General features: G+C 40.1%; 2 protein-coding genes across 2 annotated transcripts in view; both read right to left on the bottom strand.

Annotated features, from left to right (window-relative positions):
• LOC126383971 (collagen alpha-1(XIV) chain-like) overlaps window positions 1-18190 on the bottom strand; it is an 849933-nt gene that overhangs the window by 734259 nt on the left and 97484 nt on the right. The window lies entirely within an intron of this gene.
• The window catches only part of LOC126383944 (zinc fingers and homeoboxes protein 2-like), a 197313-nt gene that overhangs the window by 124101 nt on the left and 55022 nt on the right, over window positions 1-18190 (bottom strand). The window contains exon 2 of the mRNA XM_050034710.1: window positions 15606-15770. The gene's annotated coding sequence lies outside the window, so the exon portion shown is untranslated. The remainder of the gene's footprint in view (window positions 1-15605; window positions 15771-18190) is intronic.

The raw sequence follows: 18190 nt of genomic DNA on the forward strand, positions 1-18190 counted from the left end.
TTAATGCACACTTTATAACTTGCTTGTTGGATTTATTAAAAACGAACGAATGAAAACTAAATGTCTTTGAATATCTTTATTATCATTTAAAAAGGAAAATTAAAATGACCGGTAAAAATAGATTATGACTGGATTTTTATGACCCTGTTGGTCAAAATGACCGGCGAGGAAAAAGTCTAGCGCAACGTCTGGTGCCAGTATGTGTGACATGAAACGCTAGTGACGTATGTCAAATGATGTATGACACGTGATGTTGCATTACGTAAGTTACAACCATATGGACTTTTGTAGCCAAAGCATAAGGAGGTAAACCTAAAAACAAAGTGTTTTATCTATGTTTTAAGTTTTTTGGAAAGAGACTATATGCCCTTAACGAGTAGAAACTGTCCCTTTCCAATGAAAACAGAAGCCCATTTTGTGAAAGACACAATGCATGTAACAAGCGCAAAATGACACGCCATCCCTGAACACCCAAAACCGAAGCAAGAGGGTACCTAGCATGTCATATTTTGAAGTGTAGGTCCACTGACCAAGCGTCAGTATATGGCGGGTTGGGATGAAAACGTGTTGGCTGACCATAAACCAGAGTATTAACATGTGTATTGTGTGTGTTGTGTCTGTCTGTACCTTGATTTTTTGCATGTCATTTTTCTCCTGATATGTCAACTCTCTAATGAGTTCAGCTCTTTGTGACTATCTTTAAATCAGCAGAGTGACCGTTTAACAATACAGAGATTTAACTTTTTTATTGCCATTATTTTGGAAAGCACAGTAACAAACTTCATTTATAGAAATGCAGAAAATAGCAATCACTTTTTTTAACTACTTTGTGCCGCCTCCTCCTCTGAAACCAAACCTCCACTCTTGAAAAGTCACTGCCAAACTTCTGTCTCCGCATTTCAAAAAATTATCTGCCAACTACCAACTTCAAACCAGATTTCAGCCACAGGCTCGTGTGATTTCTGACAAATGCATCTAAGAATTGAGTAAGTTGTTGATCATTAGCAGAAGGGCTAAACGTGGGTCATCTGGGTGCTTTCTTCTGCCGCAATTAGCTTGTTTCCCGTCTCCATTTTGAACACAGCAACCACATTTTCTCCAACTGTAATTGGATTAGTTACCTTTAAAATCCCCATCTCTGCTGTTACTTTAGCTCTTAAAAACATGTAAAATCGGCACCTTTCTAACCCCCCATCCCCCACCCCCCAAAAAATCTATTTGAGAATGTTTTTTATTTTTTTTATTTTTGAGGAATATCTCTTGAGTGGCACTTAACAAAATTGAACAAATGCGTTGGTGGGTGGGTGTCTGATTGGGGGGGAGCTGTGAGGTGGAACTACCTTCCAGAATAAAACAGTCTAACACTCATTACTCTGAAAAACACTTGACTTCATCATGGCCTCAATTATGTGGTGCTGGATAAACTCCAGTGTTACTGAGCTGCTTTCGCCGAATGGAGGGGGGGCTGGTGATAAATATCCAAAAACTGTGTCTGGGAGAGAAGTGCAGCTTAAATCCTGACCTCCTTATCGTTCATGGACGGGGCTCCTGAGCGTCTTTGGGCCGGAGAGACGCCCACAAGGAGCCACTTTAAACCTTCAGAAACCTCAAGTTGATTAAAGTTTGAAAATGGGCAGATTTTTAGAGTCTTAAATTTAAAAGTTTCAGTTTTGGTGTTGATGAGAACCTTCACAAACCTCTATGAAGAGTTCATCTAACTCTGGCTTGTTTGAGTCATTTATGAAGAAGAAATAGTTGGTGTTAAATCACAGATTCAGGGAAGCTTTCTCTAACTGAACTTTTTTGTTGATGAGAAAACACTTCTGGAACTTAAGGCAGGCATTTATCCCACAAGAAGAAGGTGAAATGTGAGGAAATATTAACATGATATCAGCTCAACAAAATGATTATTGTTGTTAAAATTAAAAGTGGAAGATTTCTAGCAAAACTTTTGAAACTCCTTTGACTATTACCTCCTACTTAGATCTAATAAATATTACGGGCTGCTTAAAACACTAAAAGTCAGGAAACAGAAGGCACCTATGGGAAAGAGAAAGTGTAAGTCATGTGAAAAACAGAAGACTTTTGTTTTGTGATGTCGTGCTGAACGGAGAGCTCCGCTAAAGTAACTTTGTAATGCGTCTTTTAAATTGTGTTTCTCTCTCTCTGACTTTTTGGATCTGGCTACAGTCTTTTCTTCCTGTATTTATAATGACATCAGAAAAAAAACAACAGCCTGTATATGTGCTCTGCTGCATACAGGGATGGTTAGGTTGCATTTGCAGAAAGTTGAAATCCCAGATTATTTTCACGTTAATGTGAACAAGTGATGCTAAACTAAATGTATGAACATGTAATAGATTTAACAGAAACAGATTTTTAATGCCTCTATGCTGTGGCAAAACATGCTATTCCTTTTAGCATAGTTTACTTGAAGATGGGTGAAAAAATGCTGTAGGCTAGTAACATTAGTAGGGATGTCAGTTTCAGTTAATTTCACCTTTGATAGCCCAACACCCATTATCTGGTAACTAAGCTGTTAATTTTTATGAAAAAGTAAAATCACATGAAATACAATAAAATACAAGAGGCCTCTCCTTTTAGTCTGGTGCTCCACTGACTCGGTGAGCTTTAGAACTGCATTTGAAGAACTACCCATGTTTTGTTGTAAATGTTTTGCCTTTTATTTTTTGTTGGTTTTGCTGACAGACAGCCGGCTAGCTGCATTAACGTGCAAAAACATGGTGCTCACCGCCCACCCTCTGATCTCAACGAGTTAGCTAGCTGCTCTGCACTGCGCATTGACCAGGCAGAAGCTAGCTAGCAGCACCTCTCCGTTAGCAATTACTGCAGGTAGCATCATCCCAACCCATGATGGCCAGGTGACTATGCTGCGGACGCATTATGGCCATCCTGTTTCCCCCCAAGTCACCCCAGTAAGTTAGCAGCTTCATTTTAGAGACATGTATAGCTGCAGACACATTACACACACACACACACACACACACACACACACATTCTAATTGACTGATTAATTGCCGTTGGTTACTTATATTATTGTAGTGTATCTATTATGAATACAGTCCATATGATGCTCGTTTTGTTTCTGTTTTTCACTGTTTCTTCATTACAAATGCAACCGTAGCCAGTATCTCACTATCACTATCCTCATTCATATTTTAAGAAGCTACAAATTATATTTAACCACAAAATAAACCTGAAAAGCTGGAAATCAGAACGGAAGTACAGAGAGTTGTTGCATGATGATACACCAGTGTTACAGTGGTGTAAACCAGCAGGTTTTTAGAACGTTGCAAAACACCACATTGCCAGTAGCTGCCTGTTTCAACCCATCTTGTTGCGAATCTTTGGTCTGAACTGGGCTTTACAGCATAGGGGTTGTACAATTACTACACTGAAAAGTAGCAAAATCAACCTATATACAGACGTGTAATCAGCCAAAAATATTCTCTGCGGTTGTTCAATGAACCGCTAACCATTGACTAAGGCTTTTTTTTTAACAGTAAATCTGTTGTTTGTTTAGCTTTTATCGCTCATTTATTACTTTAATTATTTTTTTATTACGCACTGGCCTTTGCCTATAATCTATGTTTTATTCAGGGTTACGTTTGTGCCGTCTATCTTGACAGTGTAAACTATTTAATCGTGTTCTAAAAAGTACTTTGTAACAGTGTTTTCAAAAGATCTAAATAACTGAAGTTTACTTTAGTAATTATCCCTAAACAGTAATGAAAATCTCAATGTTGTTGGAACAGAAAAGGTGGAATCAAAAGTGAGGAAAAGTGTAGAGCACGCACATGTTAGAGTTATCTCGAAGTTCATCTTCAAAGAAAAGTAACATTTGGGTGCATTTTGTATTTAATAACTTCATAATTACCTTTCCAAGATGAATACTGTCAGAAAGAACACACCAATCTCTGTTTTTAAAACAACACAAGAAAACCAGTGATGTTTGGTCAGTTAATTACACTTCTTTGTATGTTCCTGGTACAGCCTTCATCGGTTTCACTTATGTTTCACTGCTCATTGTATTGGATGTGATTTCTGAGATATTTGTATAAAACCATATTTACACCTGACAGTGTTAACGTGGAGGTAACACCTGTATAGTTAACACTGTGGGGGAGCTCAGGTCTAACAGTGTACACTCTTGTCGAGGAGTGTTAAATCTTAACTACAGAGAGAATGAATAATTACTCCAACAGAGTGTCAAAACAGCAACTTTAAAAAGGAGTTAAATTAACACTCTGTGGTATGAACTGATATACACTTAATGTGTTGAAATTCACTCACACTTGCTGAAATTGCTGTGAACATTTCTAGAAATTCAGGATCTGGACAGATTTTTCAGATGACACATTTCTCAACACACAACACCCACTACCACACAACATTTCACAGCAAGGGGGAGAGGAATAAAAAAAAAAAAAAGACAACCTAAAAGTTAAAAAACTGAACACCCGAGACCTCAGAGGAATCACATACACACAACCGTCAAGCAAAACAAGTGAATCACCAAGTAAAATGTCTCCTGCTCCAACCAGCCACCGCAGCAGCTCTGGCACAGGTGTGTTGGTGGGAAACACAAGGACACACAAACACAAAACACACACAAAAAAAAAAAAAAAAAAAAACACCAGAGAAAAAACGAAGAAATGGAGTGCTGTGGTGGTGAAGTTCAGCAGCAGCGAGGCTACGGTTTAATACTACAGCTCAGCGAGAGAGGCGAGCAGCAATCTGCCCGGCCACGCTGGCTGCCCACACACACACCTCCTCCACAGGTGTGTGCATGTGGATTTTTAGGGTGAGTCACTCTCTCCCACATAGTCGATACCTCCACCAGCGGTTGTGGAGATCCCATCAGCCCTCACACTGTACCTGCACCGCTCCTCACACTCCCACCGCTGGTTCAGATCCCCGCTCGCTTCCTGCTTCAACACCGCCGCCACCGCCACTCACATTTAAGACTACAGCAGCAGCAGCAGCATTTGGAGGTAACAGATGGCGATTTTATCAACAACAGTATGATCAGAGAGTGACACAACATTAGGGCATCACACTAATCGTGCAGTCTTTGTTTGTTCCACAATTAATTATGAGACATACCAGCAATATTCAAACATTTAGATCAGCTGCAGCTGAAATGTTAAATATTTTGATTCATCGCATAATGAAGACAAATAATCTTATTCATAAGAGGAATCATAATAGCTGCAAGCTGTAACTGTGCAGCAATACATACACTCAGATATATCTCAGCGGTGATAAAGCCACGTATCTGCAAGCTTTACAGAGAAGAAGAAAACAGTATTATCTTCTCCTAATGCCCATTCATTCTTTAAATGATACAGTCGGTTTTTAATCAGGCTTCAGAGGCCCGAGGGTCATGAAACTCACTCAGCATGAAAACGACTAAGGAAGCCTCCATGTGAGCAACAAGAGGGAAAAAACCCACCGAATAATCAGGTGCAGAGCCATTTCTGCAACCCCAGCAATGTGCCATTTGGTGGATGCATTCATTCGCGGTGCTTCGTAGCACCTTCGATGCAAATATTTTTAGCAGGGATGACCCATGTGCAAACTGCACCCATCACCCCGGCAGTGTTAGCACGGTGCTCCACCCCTTGAGCTTCACAGAGCCCATTCAATAAAGCAGAAGGGCTGTGAAAACAAACCTTCCCGAGCACCCAGTGGGGCTGGCACCGGCCCGCAGGCTGGCTGCAGCCCAGGAAAACGTTGAAAAAGCTGACTGGACCGCAGCCAAGAGCTGGTAGATTTTGGCTTCGGATGGTCAGGTTTTCTGTGCTGGCGAGCCCTTAGACTGGTGACTATGATACGGTGTTGGTGCTGCAGAGGAGAGATCTTACATGCAGGCGGGAATGGTAAAAGTTGCTGACGGGTTCAGAGATGCACACGCACAAAATGAATACAATATTTCCAACAGTGTTTCAGAAGGCACTTTTCTTTCACACTCCAAAAAGTCATAAGTCATGTATAACTATGGGGGCATAAATCAGGCAGACCAGTGTTATTAAATTGTTTGTGATAGGTTCTAATGTTACCCTGATATCTTGACACTTTTAACACACCACTTGTTTATACATTTATACTATTCTATATATTGATTAATTCAAATTTTTTCCTGTCTCTATGTATCTGTACTTACTTCTGTCATTGTGCTGCTGCAACATCTGAAATTACATAAAGATTTATCTAATATTAAATTCAACAAATTATTTGTCTGACTTTCTATCCAATGGCATACAGCATCAATTTCAAGGTATAGTGTTTTATAAAAGAGTAAGCATAGAGTGGACAACCAAAAAAGTTGATCAAGTGGCACTGAGTTATACATTTAAAGGGGACCTATTATGCTCATTTTCAGGGTCATGCTTGTATTTTCTACTAGAATGTATTTATATGCTTTAATGGTAAAAGATGCAGATACATGATACCCTAGCGTTAGCTGCATGTATGTTAGCAGTGTACTTGCAGTGGGAGAATGGCTCAAACAATGTATTTGCAGCTGAGGAATGTCTTAAACCAAGAAAAGCGGCACATTATAGCATCATATATAGCTTCTCAAAAAACCCCGAACATGTTCCAGTAGGAATATAATGCAGAATCTGACAGAAGAAATTAACAACATCCAGCAACCAAGATTACATGTTAACCTGACGTTAGGATCTCGCAACATGTAGCAGTGCACTTGCAACAAAGGAATGACCGTAACCGTTTAGTGGCACTTTACTGTTAAGAATACTGTTAAAAATGCTGGTAAACACAACCAGACCTGTTCCAGCAGGAATGCAATCAAAAGTCGGCAACCAAGACTACATTTTTCCCTGACATTTGCATGTAGCTATATACGGCAGTTTAACAGCTATGTAATGTAAATACTTGCAGTAGCGGGCTGGAGCAGATGACCATATAAAGAAATCCAGCACACTATGAAAATATAAAACTGTTTACCTCATTATGAGAAACTATGTCCACATTTAATATGAACATCAGACATTTTAACATTAGGCTATATTATTGAAACAAAATACAGAAAGGAAAATTGGTCCTCTTTAAATATATTATTATGTACAATTATAAAATATGACTAGGGCTTTACTCGGCATCTGCCATATTGTATTCAGCTGTTACTTTATGTAGTGGTTACTTTTATAAGCATCCCTCATTGTACAACTTCTGATGATGTTAATTGCACTGAAAAGACATCTCTGTACCGTGACTGACTGGCTGTAAAGTAATCTGAAGAGCACTTCATAGTAAATAGAAGCCAGACTGACTGTAGAGAAACATGAAAACAGTTTTGGTGAAATCAGAATGAAAGGATGGAGTTGTGGGTTTTTGCTCACCGCCAAGTTATCTGGAGCCTAAAATCCTAATTTGGTCAAGGCAGCCAAGATATTAAAGGCTTAAAGGAATAATTTTCCCCAAAACAATATAAATGTTATATAGTACTCACCTCCCTAGGCTCTCTATGGTCCGAGAAAGAGTTTTCTATCAAATGGCGTTAAGGAGAGCGGGGTGGTCGAAAAATGAAAGCATATCAGACTTCAACGAAGTCCAAACGACAGACAACAAAAAGGTTATAAAACGTGTAAAAAGCTTTCTAAAAATTCCTGTGCAACATTATCCAAGTGTCTTGTATCCATTTGTGGGCACACGGAAATCCAAACACAACTATTTTTGCTAAACAAATCATTTTCGGATTATCCTCCAGTGAGGGAATTTGTTGTGCGCATGCGTGCAAACACGGGAAACGCTTTGTTTAGCAATAGTTTAGCGCCTCTTTAGTTTGAAAGCACCGTGCAGCAAACAAATTACCATTTCAGACTTAACTTTGCTGACTGAATCTGTTGTCTGTCAGTTGTCTGTTTCTCTCCTGGTTGTGAAACATTTATCCTTATGACAAATATTCTTCACTGGACCTCCATGACAGCTCCAGATGTGGTTACCAAAACTTTTAACACACAAACTGCAGTGCCTCTACTGAACCAAGCTTTGTTAAGAAGTTCCCCCAAATGTGTTGCCGGCCCAAATTACACAATAGTCTAACGTGTGCAGCCTCCGTGGCAGCTCGGACTACAAAGTGGGTTTAGTTTAGCGCCGCGGGGGCACCAGAGGCTGCGGACGCTGCCATGTTTAAACTGTTACTGCATGAACCTGCTGAACCGAGCATGTTGGTTCCAGCTGAGGAGGGATCGACGCTGTTTTCCACACACACTTTTCTACCTGATCCAAAAAGCAGCTCAGATTCTCTTCTTGCTGTCGTCCCTCCTGGCTCTGAATGTATATACAGTTTAAAGTACGTGTCTCTTCCATTAGCCCTTTTTCTCTCCTCCTCAAGTATCAAATCTCCTTCCATCTCCTCTCAACTCTACCCCTCATTTTCTTCTTTTCCGCTGTCAAGTCATTTAATACTTCACTCTCAAATATGATTTTTCTTCTTCCTCCTGTTTCCTCCTCACTCCATCTACACTTTTTAACACTGCAAAAGGCACAATCTGCAGAGACCTCTGTTTTGAATTTTGGGAGATGAAATGTCACATCTTTTAAAGTGTCTGACTTTTTCCTGGAGCCACTTTCTGTTGTGAAAGTTTGCCTCGGCCCTCTCCTACTCACCCAAAAATCTTTCGGCCTTCCAGGTGTGACTCTTCAATCCTCATCCATCGCTCTCATTCCTTTTCTTCTCTTCACAATGCCACTTCTCTTTCTACATTTTATCAACAGTATCTACATAGAACTGTTTCTACAGATTTCTATGTGCTAGAAGCTCCTGTCTCTATATTTATTCTTAAATTCTGCCTTGAACTAAATGAGTTAGAAAACCAGCCTGTTTTTAGTTTAACACAGCTTTAAAACTATACATGAGTAGGTTAGAAAACAAGAAATGAATCACTAAAGCTAAAATTTTATAAATGTAGGAGTTGATGTCCAACTCCTACTGTAAGAGTAAATCATCTGCAATGTAAACGCCCTGTACGTGTAAAATAGAAAGTAAAAATGCTCATCCACGCCTGTGGACCACCAACCCAATAGCCAGAAAAAAATGTTGGTATTGTACCTATCTACCATCTACAAAAACATTACATTTGGGCTGTATTTTTAGCCTTTATTTGATACGACAGTGATAGAAAGAAAGGGGGTGACATGCAGCAAAGGGCCACAGGTTGGAATCGAACCTTTGATTGCTGCAGTAAGGACATAGCCTTTGTACCTGGGGAGCCTGCTCTCCCAGGTGAGCTACCTGGCACCATGAGTACCTCACATTTACACATTACTATGTAGCAACTATGCTGAAACTTTACGTTTCAACAATGCTGTGGTGAATGCATGGTTAGGTTTGGGCACACGGGGTGTAAATCACTAGCTTCATCAGGATACAATAATATATCGATTTTTAGGACAAAGATAATGATATTTGCCTATATCACAAAGTCTGCCATGATACGATTTTGATTCTGTTCAATTCCGGGGCCTGCAATCGATATGAGACGACATCAGTAAATATCCTCATTGTCTTTTTCTTGGCTGCTTGACATTATCTGTCTGGCATAAAGCCACTAGCACTGACTGAATGTTTAGGAAGGAAGTGTGCTTAGATAGAAATGGGGAGATAGACACAGCATGGGAATTTAAAAATTAGGGACTATCCTCAAGAGGACAATACGTATCAATGTTTTCTCGTTGCATTGATGATATTGGATTGCTGGTCACTGAATCGATACATCAATCCAGATAATTGTATCTTTACACCCCTATTGGTTATGGTTTGGAAAACTTGACTTGCTCAACCTAATGGTGTACCCTCATCATCTAATCGTTATCAGCTGTGTGACAAAGGTGTGGCCTTTATAACAGATCAGTGTACCTGTGTCTTAGTATAATTGTTGTTGATCTCGAGGAAGGTCCAAAGTGTGAAACATCATCATCAAAATTAAAGAAATGCATATGGAGCCAGAGTGTGCCACACTTGTTTTCTATAATTACGGCAGGGAAAAGATCATGTTTGGGCTCAGAAAACAGATTTGGTGGCATTATCCCGGCAGGAAACTCAGTACTATCTCAGTAAAAAAACAACCATTTTTCATGGCACTATCCCCGGTGGATATACAGCAAAGGGTCACTTAAAAACACCCACTTTTGGTGGCTAAAAAGCTACCACGAACGCCTCAATACCTTGCTCAAAAACAGATTGTTTTGTTGTTTGTTGGTCTTGAACAGTGGTCTGCAGTGGTCTGCAGTTTGGCAGGCAGCTGCCAAAATAGCACCATCCACCATCTCAATGAAAAAGTCAGCTCACATACTACGTCTTTTTAGAAATGTGATACAATACATAACAAAATGTTGAAAATGCCCACCCCCGTGCAGCTGGAGAATCTGGTCAGAAATGAGCTCATCTTTTACAGTGTACGCCTGGCTTTAGTGATGCAGAATTGTGTTGGGTAGAGAGAGGGAGAAAATAAGAACACTTTGTACTAAAGCCTTCCAACGCAAACTAAAGAAATAAGAGCAAACACCGACTGGATGCATGACGAGTAAATACCTCTAAATGCCTCACATTTTCCAACTTTATTGTGGGACTGAAGGACACTGAAGGGACAAAAGAGCCCAAAGATGTGAGGCTGGGTTTGTTTTTACTTTAATGTTTCATCTTCCTGGTGGACGAGAAGCAACTGTACCTGACACCAGTGTGTAATTTCGGTTAAAAAAATGAGACCAATTTGTGGAGTCTCAGCCAGTGGAGATGAGATGATCCTCTCCCCTTCCCCACTGAAACTTTTAGTTCTTTTGGTTTGTTTCAATCATGTATATCAAAAGGTGAGACTTTAAGTAAATTTGAGTTGACATGAATATTTCCCTTTGTTTCTCCCCACTCTTCTTCTTCCTCTACCAGACCATCCACTAGTAATCTGGTCCTGTGTTTCTCCTCCTGGATTTTCTCCTCCGAGGCTCCTGATCAGAAACCTCCTCTGACTGACTCATCGCTGCCGACCGAGGCTCTGAACAAATCTCTGAGATTTACACCGGCTGGCTTCACTCTTCACTACAAAATGTGGAGACTTTCTGACAGTTTCTCCCACACTCTTATACAGCTGCTTGTCCTGGGTGACACATACAAGGGAGATAAAATGACTTTTTTTTAAGTTACAGTGTGTTTTTTTTTTTTTTGTTCTGTATGTAAAGTTGTGTTGTCCTTGTGTCATGTTTTATAATCGAACACAGTTTAGGGATTAAAACTTTCACACTGAGCTGTTAGATGTTCTCCTGGTTACATTCAGACATGTGACTTCAGTCTCACCTCATCTCCCTCTGTTTATACAGGCCGTTTAGGTGAGTAACAATTCAGGTCTACAAACTGTTTGTCTTACAAGTGTCTCTCTGACTAGCTGGCTAACTAGTGCAAGCACAGGACTCATGGGTAATTTTTGATGTTTGTGGCTGCAAATATGTTAGATTTGTAACCATCTGCACTGCAGTTAGGGATTATTTAGAATAACTGTGACAAAGCTATGGAAGCCCTGAGAGGCTAGATAAAAAATAAATAAATAAATAAATAAATAAAAAGGCAGACTCTACCCCCTTTTCCACCAAACACTTTAAGTATGGTACCTCTGGAACCAAAAGTAACCCCTCAGACATGGTACCTAGACCCTTCGTCCATTAAGCGTTTCCACCACAAACAGTACCCTTAAATGTGGGCAGGGTTGTTGTGACTCACTGCTCCATCTGGCACTCACTGTATTTCCTCAGTATCGGTGACACAGATGGAAGTCTGCACCTCATTTATCATCCACACAACAGAGTTACAGACAACATTTTCAGAACAAAATACAACAGGCTGCAGTGAGAGTCTCTCTCCATGGGATATTTAAAAATAGCACATTTGTGCATTTACTCCTTCTCAGGCAAGCTCAGGGGCTTATTGTTACTTTAGCCCACAGGAACAACGACATGAGTCTCAAAACCAGCCACAACTCAGCCCTGAGCAGAGTGAATGTCCGCTACTGACCATTGAACTGACTGCAATGTTCACAGCTCCACCTTTTAGTACCAGATCTGTGTGCTAGGTACCCCAACAGTGGGGAAACCAAAAATGGGTACCATCCACATCTTTTCACAGTGGAAACGGAAAAAAAGCTTACCGAACCAAACTGAACTGTACCATACTGCTCGGTGGAAACTGGGCTTGAGTGGGCCAAAGCTTAAGTTTATCCCCTATGTATGCGATGTCATCTTTTACGTAGGTTCTAATAACTCCTGTGTAAGAGATAAACTTTAGGCTTAATTAAGCTGTTTTGAGTAAGAAAGCTGCGCACAATTAAGCACTTAGCGCAAGATCCAAAGGGCATTAAAAGATCAGCCAAATGCAGCATAAAATAAGGGTTTATCTCCTACACAGGAGATAACATCCCATACCTAGGAGAAAATAACTCCTACATAGCAGATTTCTTTTGCCTCCAAGGACTTCCATACAAAGCTGATGAAGCAGCACTTAACACTGACTTACTGGGCTTCATGCAAGAAGCGCTATACGAACAAATATTCCTTCAGTTTTGTTCGTATCCACAGTGTGTTCTTATTTTCTTAATACCCTCTGATTTCTGGGACTCACTGGTGTTTTTTTGTTTTTTTGCTCTTCTCTTAGGTACAAGAAAACTCTGCAAGTGGCCTAGAGCACTCTTTAGATAAGACAACAACATCTCATTTTCACAGTCCATAAATTGTTGTCCAATGCAAGTAAACACAAGTTTTAATTTGAGGAACATAAAAAAAATATCATGATCAAATTTAGATTGTGTTTGTTAGATTAATTGTAATGATTGGATAATTACATTTCTGAGCTAAAGAAATACTGTTGGTCCATTGATCCCAATTAAGGATTTAAAGACCCTTGGATGATATGGCCTGCGTTCAGCTTCTGAATGGCTTACATGCTGCTCTTGAATGCTCTGGCCATCCAGGTCTTACACAGAGAACATGTTTTTAGAGATCACACAGATCTATTTTATGAGACAGATGAATGACGACCACTGGTGCGCACACGCATTTACAGCATCACAAATGTTTTGCATCGCTGGGTTCTGGATTTTCTTGTAACACCAGCAATGACACTCTGGAAAATCTCACTCTTACTTTGTTTAAGTTTCTTGAACTTCTTCTTTTTTTTCCGGGTGCATCTCTCGCATTCTTAGGCATGTCCTTATAAGGACTAGACACCTGTCCTTATATAGTGTTTAAGGGGCATTACCAATGCTAATAGGTTACTTATGATCAAGATCTGAAATAAACACCCAACCACCAAGCGCCAAATGCGGGTGGACTCTCCGTTTAGCAAGAAAATCTCGGAGGGCCGTGTGCCACCCTGATGGGTAAATGTCTGTACCAAAATAGTCATGTAATACATTGAATCTCTACAGTGTTTTGGTGGTATTTACAGGCGCTCTGCTCTGCTGCTCCTCTGCTGTCCGAGTTTGACACACAAACAAAGACACATATACACACTACAGATGTGTTTTACGCACATCTAAGCAGCACCACAACACTGACTGTCTCAGGTGCTCTGAGTTTTGTGGCACTGTTTACTGTACGGGACATCAGCTGATCTGTTAAATTATCACTTGCTGTTGGTTTGCTGCTAGCTTCCATTTGGCTAATTCATAGCTGAGGGTTATGAGTTTCACCCATATTTATGAAGGAAATAAATAATAATGCAGAGGCTCTGTAGTCTGAATAGTCTGAACCAAATTTGACATGAAAAAGCAATTTATTATTCTGGCTGGAAAAAAAAAGTCTGGCTTTGAGTCAAAAAGTTTCATTTAGTATGCCTGGTTAAGAGCAGATTCAGATGGTTAAGAATGTATTGTGCATCTGGAGGTGACTTCTCTTTTTTTCTACTAAACAAAAAAAAGAAAATGTTGCTGCATGATACCCATTATTATGTTCATCTCTTAGCTAACTAAAAGGACTAAAACTAACAAATCTTCTAATTATTGCTTTTTCTATTTCTTTTCTTCTATTAATCATCCCAAGGAGATGTCTACAAGTAATCCAGCTGACACTGATATAAAACTAAGAAGACCAACAGATGCTCACATCTAATTATTTGGAACATTTTTACTTGATAAACGAGTCTGCGGGTGATTTGTATTACCTGAATTCCTGTGGAGCATCACATATGGAACAGGTTTTCAAATTAACAACTGCTTTCTTAATTTAAGAAACTTTAAAAACAGTTTCCCACGTTCCTAAAACATTTAAATGCTTTTAGACCTAAAGTCACCACAGAAAGCTTCTCAGAAGTTAAGATACAGATTTACAAAACCTCCAGATGGTTATTTAATTTAATATCTGAGCTCTCTCATTCTCACTTAAGTTAAAGCAGCTATTGACACCACTGTGGCTCCGTTTGTGAATGCTCTCGAGGAACTGAGAGCCTATTTGGGATCTCTTGCATGGCATAATTTATTAGTTGGAAAATGCACTTTGACACTGCAGTGATAGAATCATCTCACTAGAAAAAGCAGCTGCAAATCTGATACTGCTATTACACTGCAGGTGAAAACTAAATCACACAGACAAATGGCAGGTTTGCAACAAAAAAAGAAAAGCCAGACGAGCCTCCACTGCTGCAACAACATACCCTCACCTGCAACAGGTCAGAAATGTCAGTTACTTGTTTACTTTTTGCATTGAGGAACAGAGGAGTCACATCTCCTCCAGCTCTCACCACAAAGCCCGAGCTCTGCTATCCTGCAGGGCTGCCATTAAACCAACAATACACAAGACCTGGTCACAAATGCTGCATGTTGAAAAACATCATCATGTAGAAGCTTTTGCACAATTCTTCCTGTTGGTTGAGGCGGGGTGATTCATGACTGTACTATCCAGACTAAGAGTGTTTTTTTCCTTCTACAGACAGTTTGAACATCACTACAAAGCCAAAACTTGGCAACATTTTATGTCATTATCCTGTGAAACCAAGCAGCAATCTCCAGGAGAGAAATTAAGCCAACTTAGAAGTGCCAAAAACAGCAGTTCCTCTAATGGCCACTTGAGACTGGCTCCAAGAGTGAGTCCCCATAGACCCCCATGTTAAAATGCCCAACTTTACAGTACGTTTACAGCCTGGTGCAAAAACAGTTTTGGTTTCTATAGACAGATTTCATACTTTTATTTCAGTTCTTGAAAGTTAATTGTATTGTTTTAGTCGCCTGAAAAAGTCTTGTTCAATTAACCAAACTAGCAGCTAGCGTTAGGGTTATCTCCACCCTCTCATCCAAATATGGTCACTTCTGGCTAACTATCGGTTAACATAGAGCCTTCATTTTGAGATTTGACTACACCAGCTAGGAAAAAAGCCTTGACTAACTAAACTGTAAGCTCTAAATACAGTTTTTTCAGCAGTCAAACTGGATGTGCTGATACACATATTTAAAAAAAAAAAAAAAAAACTGGATGTGCTGATACACATATTTAAAAAAAAAAAAAAAAGATCACCCCAGATACAGACAAAGTCCGGTTCCCTCCAAAAAAGAAGAAGAAAAAAAAAAAAAGCTGCTACTCACTGCACTTCCTCAGAGGGGAGGGGCTTCACTGGACGCAGAGGGGGTCTTTCTGAGGCTCCACCTCCTCCTGCAATCACTGTGCGTCCTCCACGTCCAATCTGTCGTTCTCCGTCTCTTCTTGATGATCCTCAGGCGAGCAGCACTCTGGGTAATCTCCTGTGGAATCTGAAAGCAGAGAGGGATGTCAATGAAGGAGTGAGTGTGTGTGAAAGTGTGTGTGTGTGTGTGTGTGTGTGTGTGTGAGACAAATCAGATTCACTGTGCGTAGGTGTGGCAGTGTGTGTGTGTGTGTGTGTGCGTGTTAGCAGTATGTAGAGGTGTTGATGATGTGTATGTGAACAGGGGGTGTTGGTGGGTGTGTATGATTGCGTGATAGCATGTGTGCGTAAATGAAGGAGCCCAATATGGGCCTTTAAAAACTGCACCACTACAACTTGGCCAAAAAAAAAAAAGAGGCTGTGGTTACCGTGGCAACATGTGCCAAAACGGAGAGAAGGGAGGAAGCGACAAAGAGAGAGAGAGAGAGACAGAAAAACAAAGAGCGAGACAGGCGGTAAAAGTGTAAGACAATGAAGAAAGACAGCGGTGCAACATGGGAGAGTCAAGAAAGTTTCAACTTAAGGAAAATGTCCATTTTTTAACACCTGTTTACCAGAACAACACCAGGATCAGTGCAGCTTTACGAGCAGATATGAAACCAGAAAGACCACGCTGACGGCTTGTGTTGTTGTTCTGTTACGGTTTCAGCAGCACGTTCTGCAAAGTTAATATACTACAAAGGTAGCAACAGTACACCACTTTTAAATTCACATGTACAAACAAAGAGAAAAAGACAAGACAAGAAAAGGGCAAATTCAGGGAGGTATTGAAACACCTGGAAAATTAGTGTGTGTGCGTGTGTGTGTGTGTGTGTGTGTGTGTGTGTAATTGCACGCAGCTGACTCCTGTGAAGTCACTGGCTGTGTGAGTGTGTGTTTGCGCTTGTGACACATTTGTATACACATGCTTTGCATTATTTTAGTTTCCATTGACTCCAATTAATTCTCAGCTTTAACCTTTAAATATTAACCCTTTCTACACGGAGATGGCGCTATAGGGCCATTATGAAGTCCCCTCACACCACCTTTGCATTTTTTACACAGAGCCAAATAACTACAGCGTCATTCCGCCCCTGTGTGTGATTTTTACACAGCATGCCAGCATCACAGAAGCAAAAAAGTTGTGGCGGGCTGACGTGTAAAACAACAGTGCCGGCCTCTAGTTTGACATATAACATGCGTCGCCAGCGTTTTATAAGCAATAACACGGCAATAACAATCATTTACTGTCCCAGTTATATGACGACTGATCTCGTCCTCTGCTCGGAGGGTAAGGAGCTCCCAGACATCATTGTCTTCCCAAGTTGTGGACATTTTCGGCTGCTGTACTTTTTAAATCTCCCGCGGTGGGTTGCACGCATAACAAGTTGTCAAAACGTTGTACCCATCAGCCCATAGTCTCATCCTGCCGGCTGTCCCTTTCACATAGACACAGCTTCAGCGCTGATACTTCCTCCACTGCCGACTTAAGGGTGAGACAACTCTGTCCCCCCATTCTGTCATCGCACCTTTTATACAGAGAAACAGCACAGTATTCCAGCCTTGAACAGGCAGTGTAAATTAAGCTAGTGTCCCACTTTACACACACACACACACACACACACACACACACAAAGACAATCAACCTTCACTATGAGCAGCATTCAGCAGTTTTGTACTGTGTGGATCAGTGCTCTAACAAACTTTTACCTGTCGAATAAAACAACATAAAAAATGAAAGAAAATGACTTTTTCAACAGCAGACGTTGGACATGTGTAATTCTTAACAATAATGAATACTGTGCACTATTTAGAGTTAGGTTAGGTTTAACCAGTGATAGAAAGTAACCAAGTATATTTACTCAAGTACTGTACATGAGGGGTGGGCAATATGGCCCTAAAATAATATCACGGTATTTTAGGGTATTTTTTGTGATCATGATATTCTCGACAATATGAAAAATTAGGAAAAGAAATTAACAAATAATTTAAGGATGCCCAGGCACCACAGCACCACAGTTTATTCCACATTTCTGAAGCTGCTCCTCTTTTTGGAACCACCGCGGGGTCCGTAATAATTTTGCTTCCAGCCATGCCTGTTGACGTCAATATGTCAGCAAGTCGAAATTTCTTAAGTATAATGATGTGAATTTTTCATATCATGTTAAAAATTATACCAGTATTATTGTAAATTATATGATATGGCACACCCCTACTGTACATAAGTACAACCTTAAAGGTGATAGCTACAACTTTTTCATCAAAACGAATAATTTAAAAAAAATAATACATCCACAGAACGTTTAGAGGGGTGTAGAATAAAAGTATTAATTTTACTGAAAAAAAATATTATAATATAGAAATAATTGTTTTATAAATTTTGACGGGTCCAAAATATATAAATATTTACATCTGGTTACGTTGGCTACGTCGACATGAAATGATCCCTGAGCCAATAGCATTAGTACGTTGATGTCACGTGAGGCGGAGCTCAGGGGTCGCCAGATC

Source organism: Epinephelus moara, chromosome 22 (assembly GCF_006386435.1).
Source record: "Epinephelus moara isolate mb chromosome 22, YSFRI_EMoa_1.0, whole genome shotgun sequence".
NCBI classification, from domain to species: domain Eukaryota; kingdom Metazoa; phylum Chordata; class Actinopteri; order Perciformes; family Serranidae; genus Epinephelus; species Epinephelus moara.